General features: G+C 41.3%; 1 protein-coding gene and 1 long non-coding RNA gene across 18 annotated transcripts in view; one reads left to right on the top strand and one right to left on the bottom strand.

Annotated features, from left to right (window-relative positions):
* Hiw (MYC binding protein highwire) overlaps positions 1-20238 on the bottom strand; it is a 175142-nt gene that overhangs the window by 37283 nt on the left and 117621 nt on the right. The gene's annotated exons all lie outside the window — the stretch shown is intronic.
* On the top strand, positions 1435-5341 carry LOC143902488 (uncharacterized). Of its 2 annotated transcripts, none has more exons than XR_013258389.1 (2): positions 1435-2195; positions 2981-5341. It is a non-coding gene; the product is annotated as an uncharacterized LOC143902488 (long non-coding RNA). The 2 variants fall into 2 exon arrangements; XR_013258388.1 differs by having other exon boundaries at positions 1435-2249.

Here is a 20238-nt window from a genome sequence, read left to right as displayed (position 1 = left end):
TTCGGGTCACGAGAGAACCATCTGTAGCGATCTCCGGTGAATGGAATAAGTTCGACGACGTACAGAGGGCCGCTTTCAGTTCTTTCGGATATTCATGGAACGTCGGATAAATCCTTAAATATTTTAAGGATTTACTGGAAAACCATAGACGCATACTTATTATTCTAAGAAGCTTTTTCCAGGAGAGCGACCCCGGGGCTTCGGCTGTAACGTGTGCTGTATAGGGTGTATCCGTGAAATCGCTGCGCGTTTGCCAGTCACGTGTTGAGTCTCGGGGTCTCGGGGTTTCTCGCACGCGCACGAGAAAAACGAAAACGCGAGACAGAGACGAGAAACAGGATGTCGCGGCAGACGTCGCAAATGCACACAGCGGACGCGCAGAGCGCGCGCGGAAACCGCCGCCGCGTGATAATTATAAATATGTACCAGAAAGTGCATTCCGTTCGGGGCGCTTCGTGCTCCAGAAATAATGCGATTCACCGGGCGCGCGTAAATCCGCGTCGCGACATCGCTTAAGGAACGAATGCTGCGCGGGTGTAACAATATTGCGCTCGCGGCTACAGCGACAGTGAAGTACTACAAGTAAACGTGAAAGACATCTTTTCTTCCACAGAATTAAGATCGATACCTTTGAAATTCTTTTGGATTCGGATCAAAAACATCCAATCTAATTATATATCCAATTAAAAGTGTAGCTGCGTGACGTACAAAGTGAATTCACAAATTATTATTGATCGTGCGAACAAGCGCTGTTTTCTAAAACTAATTAAAAGTAGTAAAAGCTTATAGAGAAGTAAAAGTGTCGCCGATCTATCAAGAATGCGAGGGCGAACTTATCGATACTAATCTTTTGATATTGATAATGAGGCTTCAGATAAGAGCACTCCTTTATTGCAATTCGCCCAAGTAATTGCGCTTTGCAGACGACATATCGGACGAGCGATTCGTAGTCTCGCGTCCTCTTCCCCATTGAAATCTAAATATACCCCATGATATTAATAGCGTATAGTGCGGCGGTGGCAGAAGAACCGTTTCATACGCCCATGATGCGGTATCTTTAGTGCAGGAAAGAGCGCATTCCGCCGGGGCTACATGCAAACCGGCCAACAATGCGATCCAGCGAATTCTGCAAATAAAGCGCCATGTATGCGTCAAGCGCAATTGTTCGATTCACATTCATAATCGTGGGACATTCTAAAAAAAAAATATGCTTAATAGAGAAATTAATTAAAAAGTTTTTAAGTATTTTTAAGAATATTAAAGGTGCAAAAATATCAGATTCGAAAAGTTAAAAGTTAATTATGTTTGAAAATACAATAAAGAGTCATACAATTGTGTTATACTCATATTTTTCACGTGTTCTAATTCGAGTAAAGATATTCCCTTAAAAATATAAAATGTAATAAAATAAAGATCCTCTGTTGTTTACGTGGATCCTAAATAATTCTTACGGATAAAAGAACGCGACTTGTTATAAATATTATTCGTGTGTTTAATTTAATATCGCATCGCCGACCGGGATATATGCGAAATAATACTGGCCAGGAATGGTAACGTCTGAGAAATGAGACGGTAGGTGGAGGTCAATAACGCATCTTTTCTCATGATATCGATAACGCTTGAGCTATATATGGACCGTCTATATTTTGCACTGATTGATCGCTCGGTCATCCGGAAGAATTATCGACCGTTCGATTCAGTCTAGAAGAGTTATTGTACCACTCGGTTTCCACTGGAAACGCTCCGACCGTCAGGGCGTCTCCCCCGCGACCCTCCCCGCCGCGATTATTCATTTCCTACTTACTTGATATCGTCGACTATGTCGCGAAAAACGCGTTAACGATTAGTGTAACGCGACTGTGGGCTTCAATGAGAAGAGCGAAAGGAAGGGCTCCAAGGGAAAGAGGAATGACTCCTTATAATAACGTGCACGCCGATCGAACCGTAGGAGGAGCGCGATGAGATCATCGGGGCGGAAGTGATGTTTGAATGGAGTTGAGAACTTAATTCGTCTCGCTCTCGGCATTCGTTATCTCTCTTCTTTTCGCCGTCGTCGCCGCTGCCGCCGTCGGCCCTCGTCGATCATAATGCCCCGTCGCGACGTGAGAACTCATTATGGCCGGACAAAGTGGCAATTTCGTCAGATTAAGCGCCACGCCGAAGCGGGCCCCGCTTGCGGAAGGATGCGATTAAAAGTAAAATGTATTGCGATGAACAATGATTATCGAGCGTTCGAGGAATCACTCCAAGTAAACATGAAGTTAGCATTCGTCAAAAGAATGTGACATCAGAAAATTGCTAATTAATAAAATTTATATTGCAAATCGCATAGAAAATTTTCGATTTAATTATAATATAGTTGGACTACCTAAACACATAGTTGAATATTATAATGAACAAACTTGTAAAAAATTTCATTGTAAAATAAAATCTTGGAAAATTTGAAAAGTGGCATAGAGACGGCGACTGCAAAAAAGGAGTATAAACCGATAAACCATGTTTAAAATAATGCTTCAAAGATTATATTTTAGATTCTGTAAAAGAAAATATTTGATAAAAGAATATCATCCATTAAACCTTCTATGCATCAAATTTACCTGCATTAATTTTTCGATAAAAAATATATTATTAGAAATATTCTACAAAAACGGTAAAACTTCTGGTTTAATCATTCGACAGTAATATAGTGGACTAATAAAAACCCCAAGTCGGTTAGCACAACTAGTTATATATAACTTTCCAGAAATCGATCTGGAATTATTAAATAGATTATTATTGACATTTTCTAAACACATAGAGAAATAACAACCTCTAATTTATGACGTTGTTTATTTATCTTGAAGCAAAACTTTCTAAAATTTTTGCGTGAAAAATAGCCAATCAATTATGCATGGCAAAATGCATCGTAGGCTATTATTATCCCGCTATTATTACCGTGAAAATAATTTTTACGTCTACTTAAGAGATATAAATATTTCAGAATGACGTCTAGATTTATCGCTGATGGAGAGAGCCTCGGCGCGGTACCAGTCGAGCTTTTCTCGTCGTGAAAAGTTCAGAGTGCGGAGGTTGGTGCACATCGTCCTAGATGGCTGCACGCTGCAAACGGGGCTTCTACGAGGCCGGCAATGCATCACGTTGTATGCACGCCGGGTATTCGGGGTCAAAGGGCCACTAGGTCATCCGATAAACTCGAGCGGCAGGTCCTCATAAAGAATTTGCGCGCGACCGCTGAAGACGTCGAGTCAACTTCAACGGGAGTAACGACGACGTAAATGCAACGTAAATGCACTTTGTGTATGTGTATACTTTGAGCGTCACGTCCTTTCCGCCGATATTTCATCTGTTTCGCGGAATAGAAGCCCTGATGTCCGTTTAACGGTTAATTAACGAGATAGTTTGTTTACCGATTAACCGTTGCGGAAGCTGTAAATCGATTAATCGGTAGTTAGCGGGCATTAATATAATTGCAAAATTGATTTCCCCGCTCAAAGGGACCAAAAGCTTAGGGAAACATTCGCACGATGCGATATCTGTATAATAACGATAATAATGCGTTCTTCTACAAGACACTTTCAATCGAAGAGAAAAAAAACGAAAATCTTGGATTTATACAATAGTTGAAAATAAAAGAATTTGTAACAAATAGTTGTTCTAGGCAGCGTAGGTACATTTGTCTCGGCCGCACAAGTCGTCTGAACCGATATCGAAATTGAAGTTTCGTTGTTGAAATGCCTCGCTCTGTTTTAACGTGGCCCAAGGCGGATCGATTTTGATGCCATTCGCCATTGCCCTCTCCTGTGAGTTTAAAAAAGTGAATAATAAAATCGAAATGAAATTTTTGGTGCGCGGACACGCCGGAATAGATCGAACGCTCCGCGTTCGGTTACACGTACGGAAAATTGGATGAGACGCAATTTTCTGCCCATCGTATACTAAATCTGTTTCCCAAGTTTTCCCAGCACGCGCGAACGTTAGCGATATAGGAATTCCAGTTTAATGAAACATATAGGTGAGAAAGCATAGCTTGTCCGATATAATGTCAGAGTTCATAGCTTAGAATTTATGCATTTTAACGGGGACTCATATAGCTGTCGCGTGGCTTTTTTTCACGATAAAAGAAAGAAAAAGAGAGAAAAAGAGACCATAAAGCGCTTTTAGTAAACACGCGGGACTTATAATTCATTGCATTTATGTAGCATGTATAAATTCTTCTGTTAAATAAAAATATAAACATTTAAAATAAAACATAATAGGTATGGAATAAAAATATAAATATTAAAAATAAATATAATATCAGATGTTAAAAATACAAATATAAAGATTCAAAATAGAAATAATATCAGGTATCACACGCATGATATAACCGTACAATTATTGTATTATAATTATTGAATCTTCGATGTTGCTGAGCTCACCTTTAGAAACGTTTATATTAATACATAATGGCTTACAATTTCCTTTCAACTTTAAAATGTATTATTTTCTACGTTTATAAAATAAGATATTTCTGTAATAATTACAAACAAATTTAAACAAACATAAATTTTTAATCAAAAAGTAATGTAATCCTTTAACTGTTCTGTATATTCGCACTCGAATAAAATTGAGAACTTTGCAATAACGTAACTTTGTCCGAAACTTAAACAAATAATCGATTCTCCATACTGTTTAATATCGCGTAACTAAAGGGTTCGTACGGAATCGAAATACGGGTTTTATCAAAATTTAGAGAGAAAGCATTTAGACGCATGTAACCAAATACAAGAGAAAGTATTGATGAATAATAAGTTACACTCCAAAGCTAACGGCAACCGCCATATCAAAATAATGAAAACGGAATGGGAATGAAAACCACGTGAGAGCTCAAATATCAAAAAATATTTGCCTCGTAAAACAAATCCAGCTTGACACTAAAGCTGAATTCAACGGCCATTATTTCTGTTTGCGCATTTCGGTAAAATTGCGGCTCAAATGTCTCTTTACAATTTACGCTATATCGCTATCCTATAAGATCATTCTAAAAGCATTACCAAATCAGAATAAATACAGTTTATTGTTTATCAATATCTATTGCCACCGAAAACCTAAAAAAAGATCGAAACATATTATTTCACACAAAACGGAAAGAATATTATATATATTAAAAGGTAAATCACACACACACACACATATGTGTAATTCGATAAATAAATTGAAATCAACATGTAAAATCAAATTGTTTATCGCATTAGCTTATTTTGAAAGCCAATCGGAGCGTGAGCATATTTTCTGTAATTTGAAATGTAATGACATTTTCTCTTTTCATTTTTGTAATAAATTCCACAATGTTTTAAAACGAGTTAACGTGTAGGTCGAGATGAAAGACGCGATTCGTCGTTACGTGACAATATATCGTTATTATTTTCCGCTTTCGGTCGAAATACGTGTTATAGCGAAACAATGAGACGTCCAGATGACGGATAAAGATCCGTCGGATCCGTCCGCCTTTCCGTCCGCTACAATTTTGCGGGGGTTCGCCCGATGTACGGCGGAGAATCGCGTGATTCATTATTCACAGCTTCAATCCCTATCTCCTCCCCCTGCCTCCATTCCGTCGGTGTTCCTAATGAAAGATAAACACAATCAATCCCATCGTGGTCGAAAGAAGGAATATTATATCCGGTGGCCGTGTAATTTTGTAGCCGCGAGCGGTGGTCCAGCCCTCGCGCGCACCCCGGGCGCTGCTGTTTTCGTTTCATTATATCATGCTCCGCCGGGTTATCATCGTACTAATTACCCGTTCAAAAGGACGCGGATCTCCCCCATCGAATCCCCACGTAATTGACCGAGAATCTTTTGTCAGGCTATACCTCGATTTTTCCGACCGGGATCAAAAGCCCCCCCCCCTCCGACGACAGCCGTAAGGCACACAATCGCACGCGTCGCTGACGAATTTTCATTTCGACGCGACTCACCCTGTAGCGCGGCGAGAGAATCGCATTTCGTTCTCTTCCCTCGCGAAATGCGCCGTAATTCAAAAATGTCAAAATTGATTATTGCCGGATTGTCGCGCGATTTTAGATATGCATGATTATAACAACGCTTTGCCGTAACACGTGTACGCGACAGGCGGCGTTATCTCTAAACAAACGGACACGCATTTGCAACGGCGACTCGTGTTTATTGTCATCCAGCGAGCGGACCATTTGTTACGAATGAAATACAATGGAGTTTTGCAGAAGTACCGGTAACGAGAGCGATACAAATTTAATGCCGGTTTACCGTAGTAACGTATACCTGCTACGGACATTGAATTCTGTAAATTCATTCTGCGCCGGATGTTTGGATATAATATTAATCTTCGAATATGGCGGGCCCGTAAAACGCGGTCTCGTCGGTTCATCGCCCGCGCCCGATATTATATCCCCGCGCCCACAATCGAAAGAACGACATTTGCAAATGTACGCGACCAGCATCATTTCGACCGGCGAATTACAGCCGCACGCGGCGCGCGTACGTTTATATTACAATAATATTCACGTAAGCCGTTCCACCACAAAAAATCATTCATTATTAACGTCGTAATGATTAAATCAGTTAACGTAGTACAGCGTCATAAATAATATAACCGCGGTCGCGCGGCGCGAAGTAAAATCTCCCAAAATCACCCCGTATGCGGGGAAAATACCGTCGCGTGCACAGTCATAGAATTAATGCCATTTGGATTCGGCGACGTGACGCTGTTGCGCGACGCACGTTAGCTTACACATAGCTCGTACATCACTAAGCGGGTAATAACGTCTGGGAATGGCCAACATTTTTCGAATAAAAATTCGCTCTTTATTTCCGTCATTAATTATCATGTCGATTTGTTCGCTCGTTCGTTCGTCCGTTCATTCGCGCGCACAGCTTTTTATTAACGTACGATCTCGTGTCCATGGCAGGTGAAAAAAAAATGTGGGCAGAAAAATATACAGGAGGGGGAGGTGGGGGAGACGTGGGGGGCGGTAGAGCAGTATCACCGCCAACTATTAATCCCCGTCGCTATCGAACCCAACTCGATGTCCCCTCTCGTATTAATTAAAGAGAATAATGTCAACAACAACAACAACGAGAGCATAGTGATAACGTCAGTGACGATCGTGTCATCGACGAATGCAATTCGCTTGAGCGAATCGCGCAAACGCCCGACTGAAAAACAACGATTCGCAGAAGCGTGCATCGCTGGAAAAGGGTGGAAAAAAAAGAGAAATAAATACTCGATAAAAATGGCGATCTCGTTACCACGGAGAATATGAAAGACTGCTCCGACTGCCGTCGCCTATACCGGCCCTTGAATTTCGAAGCTACATTATTAACGACGGTATATATCGGCTCGTTTCTCCCTTTCGTTTGCGCTCGTTGTGCTCGATAGCTCCTTTTCGCCCGGATTATTTATGCCCCGTGCACGCGCCGTATTAAAAATGAGTAAACCAATTACACAATTCAATACCTTTTCCGTTGAAAGCTGGCAATTGCCGGGATTTACTAATAAAACGTACTCGATCTGACAAAATTAAGTTCGTAGATATATTTCTTTTCCTTTTATTTTGATAGCATTGATCACATCTTCTCTTGCACTTTACGTTCCATACACAACTGCTGCAAGATTAAATAAAAATTCGTTTACAAAGTTAACTAATATTACGTTACATTAATCAAATTACAAAGAATTTTATATATCCTGGATGGTACTCTTTTGACCTCTTTCTATTCGTGTATGAATTATCATCTTATCAGCATCACATCACATCTGCACATCGTGTTTTCTGACATGATTGACATATGCACGATCTTTTTTCTGTACAGATACATTTTTATTAAAATAGTATACACTAAATAGTACAGTGTATGTACATTCGTACAAAATTTATACTCGGATGTTGTATGTCACTAGCGAGTCCGGATAATGGATAAATTGTGTTCGCAAATGAAAAATTTCTGCTCCTTTCTCATATTGTCTTCACCGATATTTCGTCCGCTCTCGTTGCTTTTTACTCTATTTCGCCGGCTCGCTCCAAAGTTCGCCCCCGAGAAGAGAAGCGTTTCCGAGGAAAAACCATATTAATTACCGTTCTAATTACTCGGGTCGAGCCGTGGATGTTTTACGGGCTCTCGCGAGGCGGGCGTCTAAATCGAATAAACTCCGGCACGCTCGAGGCCGATAATTTTCCACGTTAGGTATATTAGCCGGTATATAGCAAACGCGCGAATCCGGTCCTCCGCCCATCCCTATTGCCGCGTTACATCGCGATGCTTGCGCCTGATAAATCGGTACACGCGAAAGTTACCGATTAATTTTCTAATTAGTCTCACGGCGGATCGATCGCGGCGCGCACCGCGCCGTTTGTCCGCGGCGTTTAATTACAAAATAGTCGCTTGAAACGCGCACGCGGATTCGTTGTAAATGCAGATACCATTGCAACACCCGCTTCTTAAGTTAAATTACCGGGGTTGTTTAACGAGCGCCATTCGTTCGCCCGGGATCTTGTTAAAATTAACGAACGTTCTTTGGCGCAACCGATGCTTTGAAAATGGACGACCGATGGTACGCCGGATGTTTCCCCTTTTTTCACTCTGAAGCCCTCCTCTCTCTCGCTCTCTCTCTTTCTCTTTCTCTCTCGATAACCTATAATTAATTGCGAGTTTAAAGACGGAATAAAAATACGACAGAACCGCGATGAGGAGGAACGCGCGGAGAAAGGTTTATCGGCAATAGAATCCCGTTGTTTTAATGGGCTAATTTTGTTTCGGCTTTAACAAAGTCAGCTTAATGGGAAATTTCCTTTTTCCCCGTGAATGATTGCCCTCCTTTACCCTTCCCCGGCTCCTCCCGCATCTTGATCGATCGAATGCGACAAGTTTAATTTTAAAAGCGTGGAACGCGCGGAATAACCGCCTCGTTATATATTCATATTGTCGCGTGACTGATCATAACGCTGAAACGTACTGTCGACACCTCTCAAGAGTGGATCGATAATGTGGTTGAATCGAGATTATCTAGGCATAAATCTGGTTTCCATTTAAACAATCGTTTCTTTTGCAAATTACAACTGATTCGCTCGGAACAAATTCAAATTTCCTCATCATCAGTCGCATTACATTTATACGAATAAAACATCTCGTTTTCAAAATTTGTAAAATTTCAATTTTCTTGCTCTAATAAATATTTTCTGTGCTCTAAAAATAAGATAAAACATTCGTTTTGATTATGTAGTGATTCATTGATTAAGTTAGCAAACCGACGAAGCGTTCTTAATTATTGATCTCACGAAAGTCCCACAAAGTCGCGGGCAATCGTCGGCTTGGAAGCTCGACGAAAATTACAGGCCAGTTGAGATAATCTCGTGACGTATCTACTATTGTAACGATCGTACCGCCGAAGGCAATGAATTCATTACCATCAGATTGTTCTTAATTATAATGTAGCCCGAACTGACTTGTAACGACGTTAAAATTAATTCGCCGCGATCCACCTAAGTCTTAACCGCGCCCGGTTTGCAAATTGCAATCTTCCGAGCGGGATAAACATGCCGAGAGGTAGGCTTCTTATTAGGAGGTTTAATCGCCCGACTTATTTATGTAGAGTAATTAATTAATCCCACGTAAATCTAATTTTAATCGCCCTGCGTGTGGCATTAGAGATGCGTTGGGCAAAAAGTCTTCACATGTTTTTCTCGATCTTGCAGTTTAGGCAAATAACCCTAAAGTCGCAGGAAAGTGCTTCGTTTCGAAAATTAAGTACATTAATCTATCTAACGAAATCTACGAAATTATACGAAATTTTTACTTCACTTGATGCTCTATTCCTGGAAAATGATTATTCCATCCCTCCCTTAATCGAAATAGAAATAATTCCCGTAAGAAGTAATTAAACGGGCAAAATGACGACATATTCCGCCATCTCATTTAAATGCAAAAGCTCGCATTATACACATTACAACGGCATAATGATATCACGGGAGATCCAAAGGATTAAAACTAACCCCCCTCGGCATTAAGTTCGACTATACGTGATGAAGGCAATTTTGATCTTGATTCGTCGAACTGAGTCGACACAGGGGACGTGGAAGTTATGTAACTCACTTGACACGATTATTCTTCAAAGAGCTTACATGATGCGAAATAACCCTTAATGGATTCGAGATGCCGACGAGAACGATAAGCACTTTCAACGAAACTCAACGAAAAATCACGATCGTGGCTTTTCAGATATTCTCGCTTTTCGTGTTAATCGAACTCGTATCGCTAACTACCTGAATTTATATTTAGATCTATATTTTTTTACACAGCGAATACGGCACAAGTTTTAAATGTATATATGTCGTCACGAAAGTTTAAATGTGTTTCTAACTATAATACGTAATTATCTTATTCATGAAATTATTTCATCAGAAATTTTTGAAACACGTTTTACGTTTGCTTTTATGAATATTCATATATACGTCAAAATTTATTCCATACAACGTATAGAAGGCCGTAAATAAACAAGATAATTCACATCGAGTGCAAAGTCCGACACTTGAACAACATTAATTTAGACTTATTACGTGACGTGGCGTTTCATATACGTTTGCAAAACATGGAGTTAACGAATTTTACGCCACGCTAATCATTATGTTTCTGACAAATAGCTTCGCGCGATAAGGACTCTTTCGCGCACGATGAATAATTTATCTCGCCGGTCGACCGAATAATTGCAGGTCGTCCGAATGCGTAGCGAAGTTTCTATCGAGTGGGTAATCGGCGTATGTATTTGCGTTTTACTATTTGCTCGGTATATAATTACGGTATCAGTTGATACACGCGCAAATAAATTATTAATCGAATACATATGCGACGCACGCGCTGCCGTTTCTCTATAACGCATCAGATCTATTAATCGTCACTTTACTATAATACTGCAGGGGTTACGCGATTGCGCAACCGACGGCACACGCATACGTTAGTTATCAAATCAGAGATTGCGTGATGAGTCGCTTTTATGGGTCATACGATCTGCGTGATAAACGGGAGCGCGTGAAACGTTCAATCTTACAATACGCTTTGCGATACGGCGCTAATTATTCCTTACCATTGTGCGATTCGTAACCGCGCCCCGTTATTTTCCTAATATACGCTAATGGGAAATGAGACGTCATAGAGACGGAGAGACATTTGCACAGGCGCTCATCGTCAGTCGACTTGAACTTAAGTGCCATTCGGTTATACCGTGCCCGGCTCTTATCTCGGTCGCTAACTCGAAAAGTTAACAACCATCAGGATACGTACAAACGTTTCGTCGCTTCCCGAAATGTATACTCTCTCCGCCCTAATGTACTCCCGCGGACGATAATGACGAGGACAATCTACGAACGGCTCTATGAAACTGGTAGATAACGCAAGTCGCGCGCACGATCCGCATTGGATGCATCAGAATAAGGAGCTCGCAGACGTGATTTTCTTTTTGCAAGCTACCCCTCGTTCACCATTACGTCTTTATATCTTTGAAGTCGGAAGCTATTGACGATAATTTAAAACGAAAAGCTTTGCCGGTTAGGAGATGAGAAGCAAAGCACACGTTTGCTTCTCACTGAAGTGACGAGGAGACTTCAAACGCTGCAAGCGCGCCAGTTAAATGCAATGTGTACTGCAATTTTACATAAATCAATAGCTTCTCTCTCTCTCTCTTTCTCTCTCTCTCTCTCTCTCTCTCTCTCTCTCTCTCTCTCTCTCTCTCTCTCTCTTCGCGATAGCTTTATGTCAGATAATAATATTTGTCTCTCAATAAATTAAAGTTCAATAAATAACAACCCCGCTAGAGCTTTAGCTTACTTTTCCAGGCTCGGTAAATGCGCAAAGTTCGAAGCGTTAAGGAGATGCATGCAGAGCAGTTCACTATGCACGCTCGCTCATTAAAATTTAGCTGCGAGGATGCCTTGTTTCAAAGGCGTAGCTCGGCCGTTTGAAGACGAAACGTACCGCGACGAAAGAGTAAACGCTCACTTCCGACGGTCGGAAATATTTATTTTTTTTATTGTTTTTCTTCTTTTTCTAACACGGCAACTCTTTTACGCGCATAATACCAAGATTCGAGTCTACATTAATTAATTATACAATTGCCAATTTGAAGTGTTCGAACTTCGGATTCGCCACGCGGTAAATTTATTCATTTAGTAAAAGAAAGCACGAAAAGAACAAATCTGGTGAGTTTCGTGTCACCTTGTAACGTTGAAACGAAATTATCTCCTTCGCGAACAGTGAGACCGTGTTACCGACAATTACGGCGACGATTGTCTTCGACATGCACGTAACTTCTATACAACTTGTGAAAATTACGTGCTACTTTATCGTCGTGTGCTTTCTCTCCCTTTCTCCTTTCTCTGTCAATCTCCCTTTGCGCGTCCCGCGCGCGTTCCGGGGGTAAGATATACTCTCAGCTGGAACCTGCGCCACGAATTTGGCGAAAGCCAAGACGCGTTCTTAGGTGCTCTCGGAAGTTTCAATCGAACTACTCCCCTGTCTCGTCTCTCGTCGAAGCGCCAAACTTGTCACGCAGACACTCGCCGAGTCTTTCCCCGGCGAGAGAGCGACGAACTCGTGCGTTATAGTTAAGTGCCAATCAGTATTACCCGAGGAATATACGAAGCGCGTGTATTTTAGACCGTCACCGCCTCCACCGCAGCCGCGACGTTTCTTCGATTAGAACTTTACCGTCAAATATTTTCGAAGATTAATAGGCAAAATCTCCTCGTCTGCGATATCAACCAGCGAGATAAAACGTAAAAGCTACCTCATTTATATTGGAAAATGTCTGAGCAGACGCTTTAAGCCCAGAGTCGATTTTCCTTTTTCTCAGGCACAAATTTGATAAATAATATAACGAAAAACACATTTAACGATGATATTTTAAAGTTAAAGGATTCTATTAAACTGAAAATTCAAATATTTGAGATATTTCTAGGTATATAACAATGGAATTATAGAGTAACAAAATTTTTATAAGTTTACATTTATAGCGAATTTTGGAATGTGCATTGGTGAAATCAAATTTGTCATATTAAAGTCATGTTACAATCAAGTTTATCATATCACAAAGTGATATAAAGATGTATAAAATCAACCAGAAAATAAGAAAATATTAAGAAAAAACCGATATCAGACTGATCATCAAAAATCTGTCACTAAAAAAAGTGTAAAAAAAATGAGATCCTGTAATATGGCAATCTGCATGAAAAAAAAAAATGTATCAACAACATCATTTTTTGTATCAACAACATCAATGTTATCGAGATAAAATTTATTAATGCAACATCAATATTAATAAACAAAAAATATCAGATAATTGTTTTAATAATTTAAATATTTGCTCCAATAATATCCAATCGAATTAACTATTTATGCTTGTGACAGTCCGTGACGTTGGCGTTTAATTAAACCAACTTTATTTTTTTTCCGTGTGGGTCGCACAAAATTACTCGATGGCAATAATAAACTGGTTTTGCGAACTAATCTACGAGTGACCGACCGCAAATCAGATCGGTACTTCACGCGGAACGTATCTCGCAGGAAGTATGCCCAGGGATTCCTTGAAGTTCGAGCAATGACAACATCTGTTGGCAACCTTAGCCGCGAGACAATTCACAGCTTCCGCCAGATTCCGCGAAATCCAAAAGTTACGTAACGGGAGAAACCCGTAACGGCGGCGGAAGCTCGGGTATCACACCGGCGTAGATCCCTTTCCTGCAGGAATAGCTTTTCCGGATGGAGACCCGAAGGCCACGCGCCACGCAGGTATCTTTCGTGGACGCGCGTGACCCGACACGTGGTTAATCTCTTTAGCGTTCTGATTTATGCGAGCACATGTTTACACGTCGCGCCGTGGGCCGCGCGCATAATTTTGATTGTGTATCGCGCGGCTAATTAAACGTGCGGTCTTTACGGGACTTACCCCGCCGCTCGCGTCTCGCCGCATAAAGTATCTTTATCACGGCAGGTGAGCACGAGCGAGAGATGCGTTACTGCGTGTACGCGACGGCCACTTGGGAATTAGTTCATCCGCCGCTAAAAGCGACGTATCGTACATACGCTACTCGTTTCTGTCGGATTAATTATTACACACTCGCAACGGGGGTTGAAACTGCCTCGCGTGACTTCCTCTTCGACTTTCCTCGAGCGACTCGCGACTCGATTAAATCGTATCTACATTTTTTTTCACCGCATTTATCTTGGAAACTACTCAACATACTGGTTTCAAATAAAAGAATCAAACAAATATTACGAACAATGCGTGTAAGTGAATATAAGAGATACACGACTGTGATTTATCGAACAAATTGGAAATTTAATAAGCGAAATACATCAGTATCAGAGAAATGTCGAGATCGAAAACTTCAATTATTTCCGAGTATTCTCTTAGCGTTCAATTACAGAACAGTAATCGAAAGCGAGCAACAGTTAACCCGCTTTCGAGTATGCCCAAGGACTCATATCGCCTCCCCGGGGAACGTATACGGATGTTCTCAGAAAGTGGCTCTTTGTGCCACGTCGGATTCGATAGCGGAGGTTGGGAGAGAAGTTACGGCAAGACGGAAATGGCAAGACGAAAAAGAACTGGAGTGGAGAGAAAGAGAGAGAGAGAGAGAGAAAGAGAGAGAGAAGAAAAAAGAGAAATAGACAAGCGCGCAGGCTCTGAGAAAATGCTGCAAGTCGCTACAATTGTAGAAGACCGGAAGGGGAGAACTTGGTCGTAACAACTATCGCTCTAAATCTTGACACACCGCGAACTACTTACGGCGACTTCCACTACCGACCGTGAAGAGTTTCATTATAAAAGCCAAGTTGGCCGATCGCGTTCGGCCCGCGGCGCGAACGGAACCTCACTCCTCTCTTCTTCGCGGGTATACCATCAGGATCGCCGACTCCGCTCGTTCGCGACCGTCTCCGTGAATTTCCTACACGGGTTGCCGCATCGCAACCCTCCATTCGAATCGAGCCCCACGGGCACAGGCGCGGAGAGCTGTATAGCCTTCGAGCAAAGTTTCCGAACATTTTAATCGAGTTCGGAAGGAGCCCGACTATATCCGCAAGTATTTAGCCGCATAACGAAATCGTTTAATATCTTCGACTTGAGCCACCGGGATGCGGCGTAATCATTCCAAGTTCGGAAACCCAACGATAATGTAAAGGAATCGATGTTCTGATATAGCAGAGAAAATAGTACGGAAACTAAACGTGGATCGAGCATTACTTCCGGATCATTTATCGCAAGTAATTTTTACATCTTGCATGAAATAACACGTACCAACAGATTCTTTAATTTCTCTCTTTTGTTCAATTATTTTCTACTAGGTATAACGATATTTACACAATGCTCATCAATGTCGACAAATTATAAAGAAATTATTAATTGGAATTATTTCAAGTACTTTTATCGTTGGTTATTTTTAACAATGCATCCCTCGCGAATAATCAATAACGTTAAAATATGTAAATGTAAATTTTCGATAAAAATAGTATCTTGTTTTAGCATACGAGTTAAATTATCCAATATTCCAACTCGCCGCTCATATTGCGCATACCTCCTGAGTACACATAAAGAATTAATTTTACTGTTTTCTTTTAATATTTATTTTATCAAGTTCACAAAGCGCTTGTTTTTTTTCCAATTGTGCGATAAAGTCGCGTCACGAGAGTTTCTGAAAACCCGATTCCACCCGATAAGAAAAATCAGTCTTCCCTCCGAGATCCATCAAACGAGCGAGCGCACGTCGCTCGCATCTACCAACCAGGCTGCATATTCGCTCTAAATCCGAGTCGCAGCACCGATCCCTGTTCCACGGTTAACGAATACGTCGCGACGACGTTGACGGAGCGGAAAAGGACGAAAGATCGTCCTGGGAGCGAAGACGACGTGGAACAAACGAAGACGAGAGGGAAACGCCAGGTAAGACACCCAGGTTTTGGAGCGAATGCAAACACGCGTTCTGCATTCCGAGCTTGACACGGCCGCGTTTACGTACGAATTTACAGTCGACCGAACCGTTGTAAATCACGTCGTGGTCTACGAGATGAATTCGAAATATTTCCCGCGACGCTAACGCAGTCGCCATTGCGGGCAAGCAAGAGATAAGGTCTTCGTATCGTTATCGCCGGGCGGGCGTGCCGCGCGCCTGCGTTATTTCTTGCAAATTATCCTCTATGGACTAACAAATTGAAAATAGATTTATAAACGTGCAAAACGCTGCAGCGCGGATAATTTAAGCGTCGATCCGAGCATCCGCGTACGCACGATTAAATAATTTATTAACAGCATATTAATTTCATCGTCCAGGTCGTTGCAGTCGATACCGTTGGAGTCCCCACGAGAAATGCTTGACATTTTTTCATTCCAATTTTATCTCGGACGCTCGCCAAATAACGTTATTAAAATCCTTTTTAGCAGAAATTCAAAACGATCGTACTCGAAATTATAGATTATCGAGGGCTAACATATTGTGAAAAATGATCGAGTACACAATCATAAGCATTCAAAGCGAAACGCGTCGACTTGATGCGTACAGTCCAATCTTTTTATTTTTATTTTTCAAGTCGGCCACGGCTATTAAAATAATTAAAACCAGACATACGGGTTTATCACGCCCTTACGCGCGAAAGAGTTTTATTCACGCACATATATTCCGTGTTTTATCGCTCCGCTCGCGAGAGTGAAAGCGATATGACCGAAGGTGCGATCGTCGTTGTTTATATTGCACATCGAAACTTCCTGGAACAGGGGAGCTACGCAAGCCCTGATAAATCGATGCGATACAACCATCGCTTATACGCTACTGACCCGGGGCCAACTTCGGTTTCAGAGTTATCTGCAAAGTTATTCCAGTTAAGCATTCCAGTTAACTCGGCCAAACTTCTAAAAGCATCCTGCGTTGCCGGCAAAGGCAATGGCAAATAAAGTAAACGAGGGTACGAGACGTTAATCCATTACAAGCTTCTCTTGCAAACCGGTCGTCTACTCGCACGAGGAGAGAGAGAAACAAACATTTGCTGGTTTTAAGTTCTTGTCTGAGTAAAAAATAACATCGACAGATTTCAGCTTATATATTTTAGGTCTTAACTCAGAAAACTTAAAACTATATGTCGCATACTTAGTGTTACTAATATGTATATTAAATAGACAATTATATATATATGTTCATCTAAACTGAAAAGAATGGCATTCAATAGTTTTTAAAAAAGATTAAATATAAACAAATTTTACTTGATTCCATTATATTGAAAAAAATCCAATCTATTCCTCTCATGTTAAAACCGTATATATTGAGAAATTCATTGATGCCGATAGAAAATTCATTTTAACCTGGAAAACTAGGTCACTCTGTGTACTTGCGTTTGGCGCATAAAGTAATAAAAAAGTTATCGCAACTGATGGAAAATGAAATCTAAGAAATCCATTAAAAGATATAGAAAAGAAATAAATCTGTTTCAATTCCGTGATATGTTCCGTGAAAGGTTCAAACTATGAATACTTCGTATTAAATTACGAAATTGTGTATCAAATTGCGAAATTTAAATAACGTAACATATACATTATAACGTGTGTACACGTATATTATGTATACATTCAAGAGCTCTCATCTTCACCCCTTACGTGGTGAATGCACTGTGCGCAAACTACCTTCTTTAATACACGCGCGTATTAAGTAGAGGAACGTGCGAGAGAGCAGCCTGCCATTAGGGAAAAAATATCTCTCGTGCAAAACGGCCGCGTGATAACGCCGGGCGAAGATTCCCGTCGGAAATTATCTCGGAGTAACGCCTTGATTCGTGTTCCGTTAGGAGAAGGTTATTCTTTTTTTCGCAGATTGATCGCGGGCCGCGTCCACGCAACGCGGAGAGGAAGACGAAACGTTGAGAGCGAAACAGGCGAGGTTTTCCGCATCCACTCCGTCACCGTCTTCCCAGTGATAGTTTTCCGCCGAGATGAGCCTGTAAATGCGGTGTAACCGTCGCCCCGTCGCGGACGACGCGCGAATAGAAAATCGCGCTTTTATCAGTCGATTCGATAACATCTCCCGTCTGCAGAGTGAGGAAGCGCGTAATGCCTGAGAAAAGCCTTCGCTACAAAGAGCCTCGGTTTACTGCGAGCCGTAAGTTTCGCCGGTTTATCGCTCTCCCTTGCGCGCGCGTAAACTCGCGATATCATAGCGCATAACTCTGTCGCACACAGTCACCCAAACAAAAGGTGCATTTATAGCGATTCCGAGAAGAGGAACTGCCATGCAAGCGTATGCGAACGTAAACGCGGATGCCTGAAGACGTTTCGCCGCCGGCATCAGCGACGTCCTCCTCTCGTCGTCGTTATAAAAATCAATAATGCATTTCCCCGCATTTCCCCCCTCTGCATTATCGATTAACCCGTTTGATTGATCGACTCTTGCCGACCGTCGCGGAAACCGGCCTCTCATCCAGCAACAATCAGTCTCTTCTTTCCGATATTGCCGGATAAACTGCGAGCTGATCGCACGGTTCTCGAATCTCACGCTCGCGATCGTATAAAAATTTATGATGCTGGTCGCAGTTATTTTTTAGTAAAACATATACATTAATTGGACCGCGAGATTTATTTTGTTTATCTCGCATAAAATAAAAATACTCTCACTGCGTTATGACTGAAATTTTATGGTAAACACTGAAAATTGCAAAAAAGTGTAGATACAGGTAATTATTTAACTTTAGAGAAACAATAAACTTGAAATTGTGCTTATAGCAAATAAAAAAAAGAAAGATAATAGAATTCGCACATAAAATAAAATAAAAACAATTTTTGTTAACCTTTTTTAGAACGCATATGTTTTATAACATAAAAAGATTCACAGAATTTAATATCACATTGTAACTGGATTTAAGAATTCACAGGGCTAAGCAATGAAAAATAGAGACATATTTCAGAGGAAATACTGGAAAATTTAGCATTAAGACGACGAGACTTATGTAAAGACATAAGTATGGCTGTGTTTGGCAGAAAGGTAGGATAACTCGTCTAAAGTAAAAACTAAACTGAAGATTATCTTTATCTCGAGATAAAATGTATCTATAACACTACTTCCTTGCGCCGGCTTTATCCATGCAATATGCAAATGCAGTCGAATCGATAAATTAATTTCGTATATTATCAATAATAATTAGTTTACCGATTGTACAGACAAGAAAAAGGAAACGGCGCGTCACCGTATCGGCGTTCGCCGTCGTATTTCGCGGCGGCTGCTTTTATGAAATTAAATGTACTTTTAACGAAATCGGTACCAATCGCGCCCATTACGCCGGAAACTCCTCGACGCAAAGTAACTTCCATGAGATTACTTCGTCTACTTTGTCGTCGCCGTTGTCGTCTATCGGGAACTGGCGAGAGATTTTCTCTCGCGTTGGAGAACGTGACCCGGTCTTCTCTTTGAATTTTTTTCTTCTCCTCGCCGGATGGAAGAAGGAGTCACCTCCTCTTTCGAAGAGAAGAGAAGTCCCCTAGTTACGGGAGAATACTCCTGAGACTTTAATGAATTCCGATGGGAGGACCAAACGGCGATGGTGGACCCGGGAGTGGGAGTAGGGAGAAGGAGACAAGAGGAAGGATAAAAATGGTAATTACGATATAAAGGGGTCCCCGAGATAAGAATACCCGAAGTAAGAACGAGTAGTGCAAAAAGGAAGAGAGACAAAGTAAAGGAGAGTCGAGAGGTGGAACGACAGGTTGGGTGGGGACGAGGGATGGAAGTAAGAGAGATGGGGTTAGAACCGCAAAATTATGAGCTATTCGCAGACATCTAGAAAGAGGTCGAGCGGAAGAAACGCCAGGAAAAAAGTTAAGAAATGGACGGGCATAAAGAGCGAGCGAGAAAGAACGAAAAAAAACCGACTCCGTCGCGCGTCGCGGAGTTTAAAACTCTCCCCCAACGGGGGGACTTAATAGTTTATTAAAGATCGCCCATTAGCCGTAATGTATTTCCATCTTTCATGCATCGGGTCCACCTCTCGAAATCGTCCTCGATCACGTCCGGCTGCAGCCTCGTCGGGTCATTAAATTTTCCGTTTCCTTCTCAGTTGTTATACGCGCATGGAGAGAACTTCTCGCTGAATATTAATCTCGAACGCAGTCGGCGCGAAAACAATGCCCGGTATATCGGACGCGACATTAATACTGATATAGTTCCTTCAGACGAGACTCGTGTCCAGAATGTAAGAAAC

This window comes from Temnothorax americanus, unplaced genomic scaffold (assembly GCF_048541705.1).
Source record: "Temnothorax americanus isolate GAGA-0224 unplaced genomic scaffold, ASM4854170v1 Scaffold4, whole genome shotgun sequence".
In the NCBI taxonomy this organism is placed as follows: Eukaryota; Metazoa; Arthropoda; class Insecta; order Hymenoptera; family Formicidae; genus Temnothorax; species Temnothorax americanus.
The sequence above is the reverse complement of the archived record's forward strand: the minus strand, read 5'-3'. Positions and strand labels throughout refer to the sequence as shown.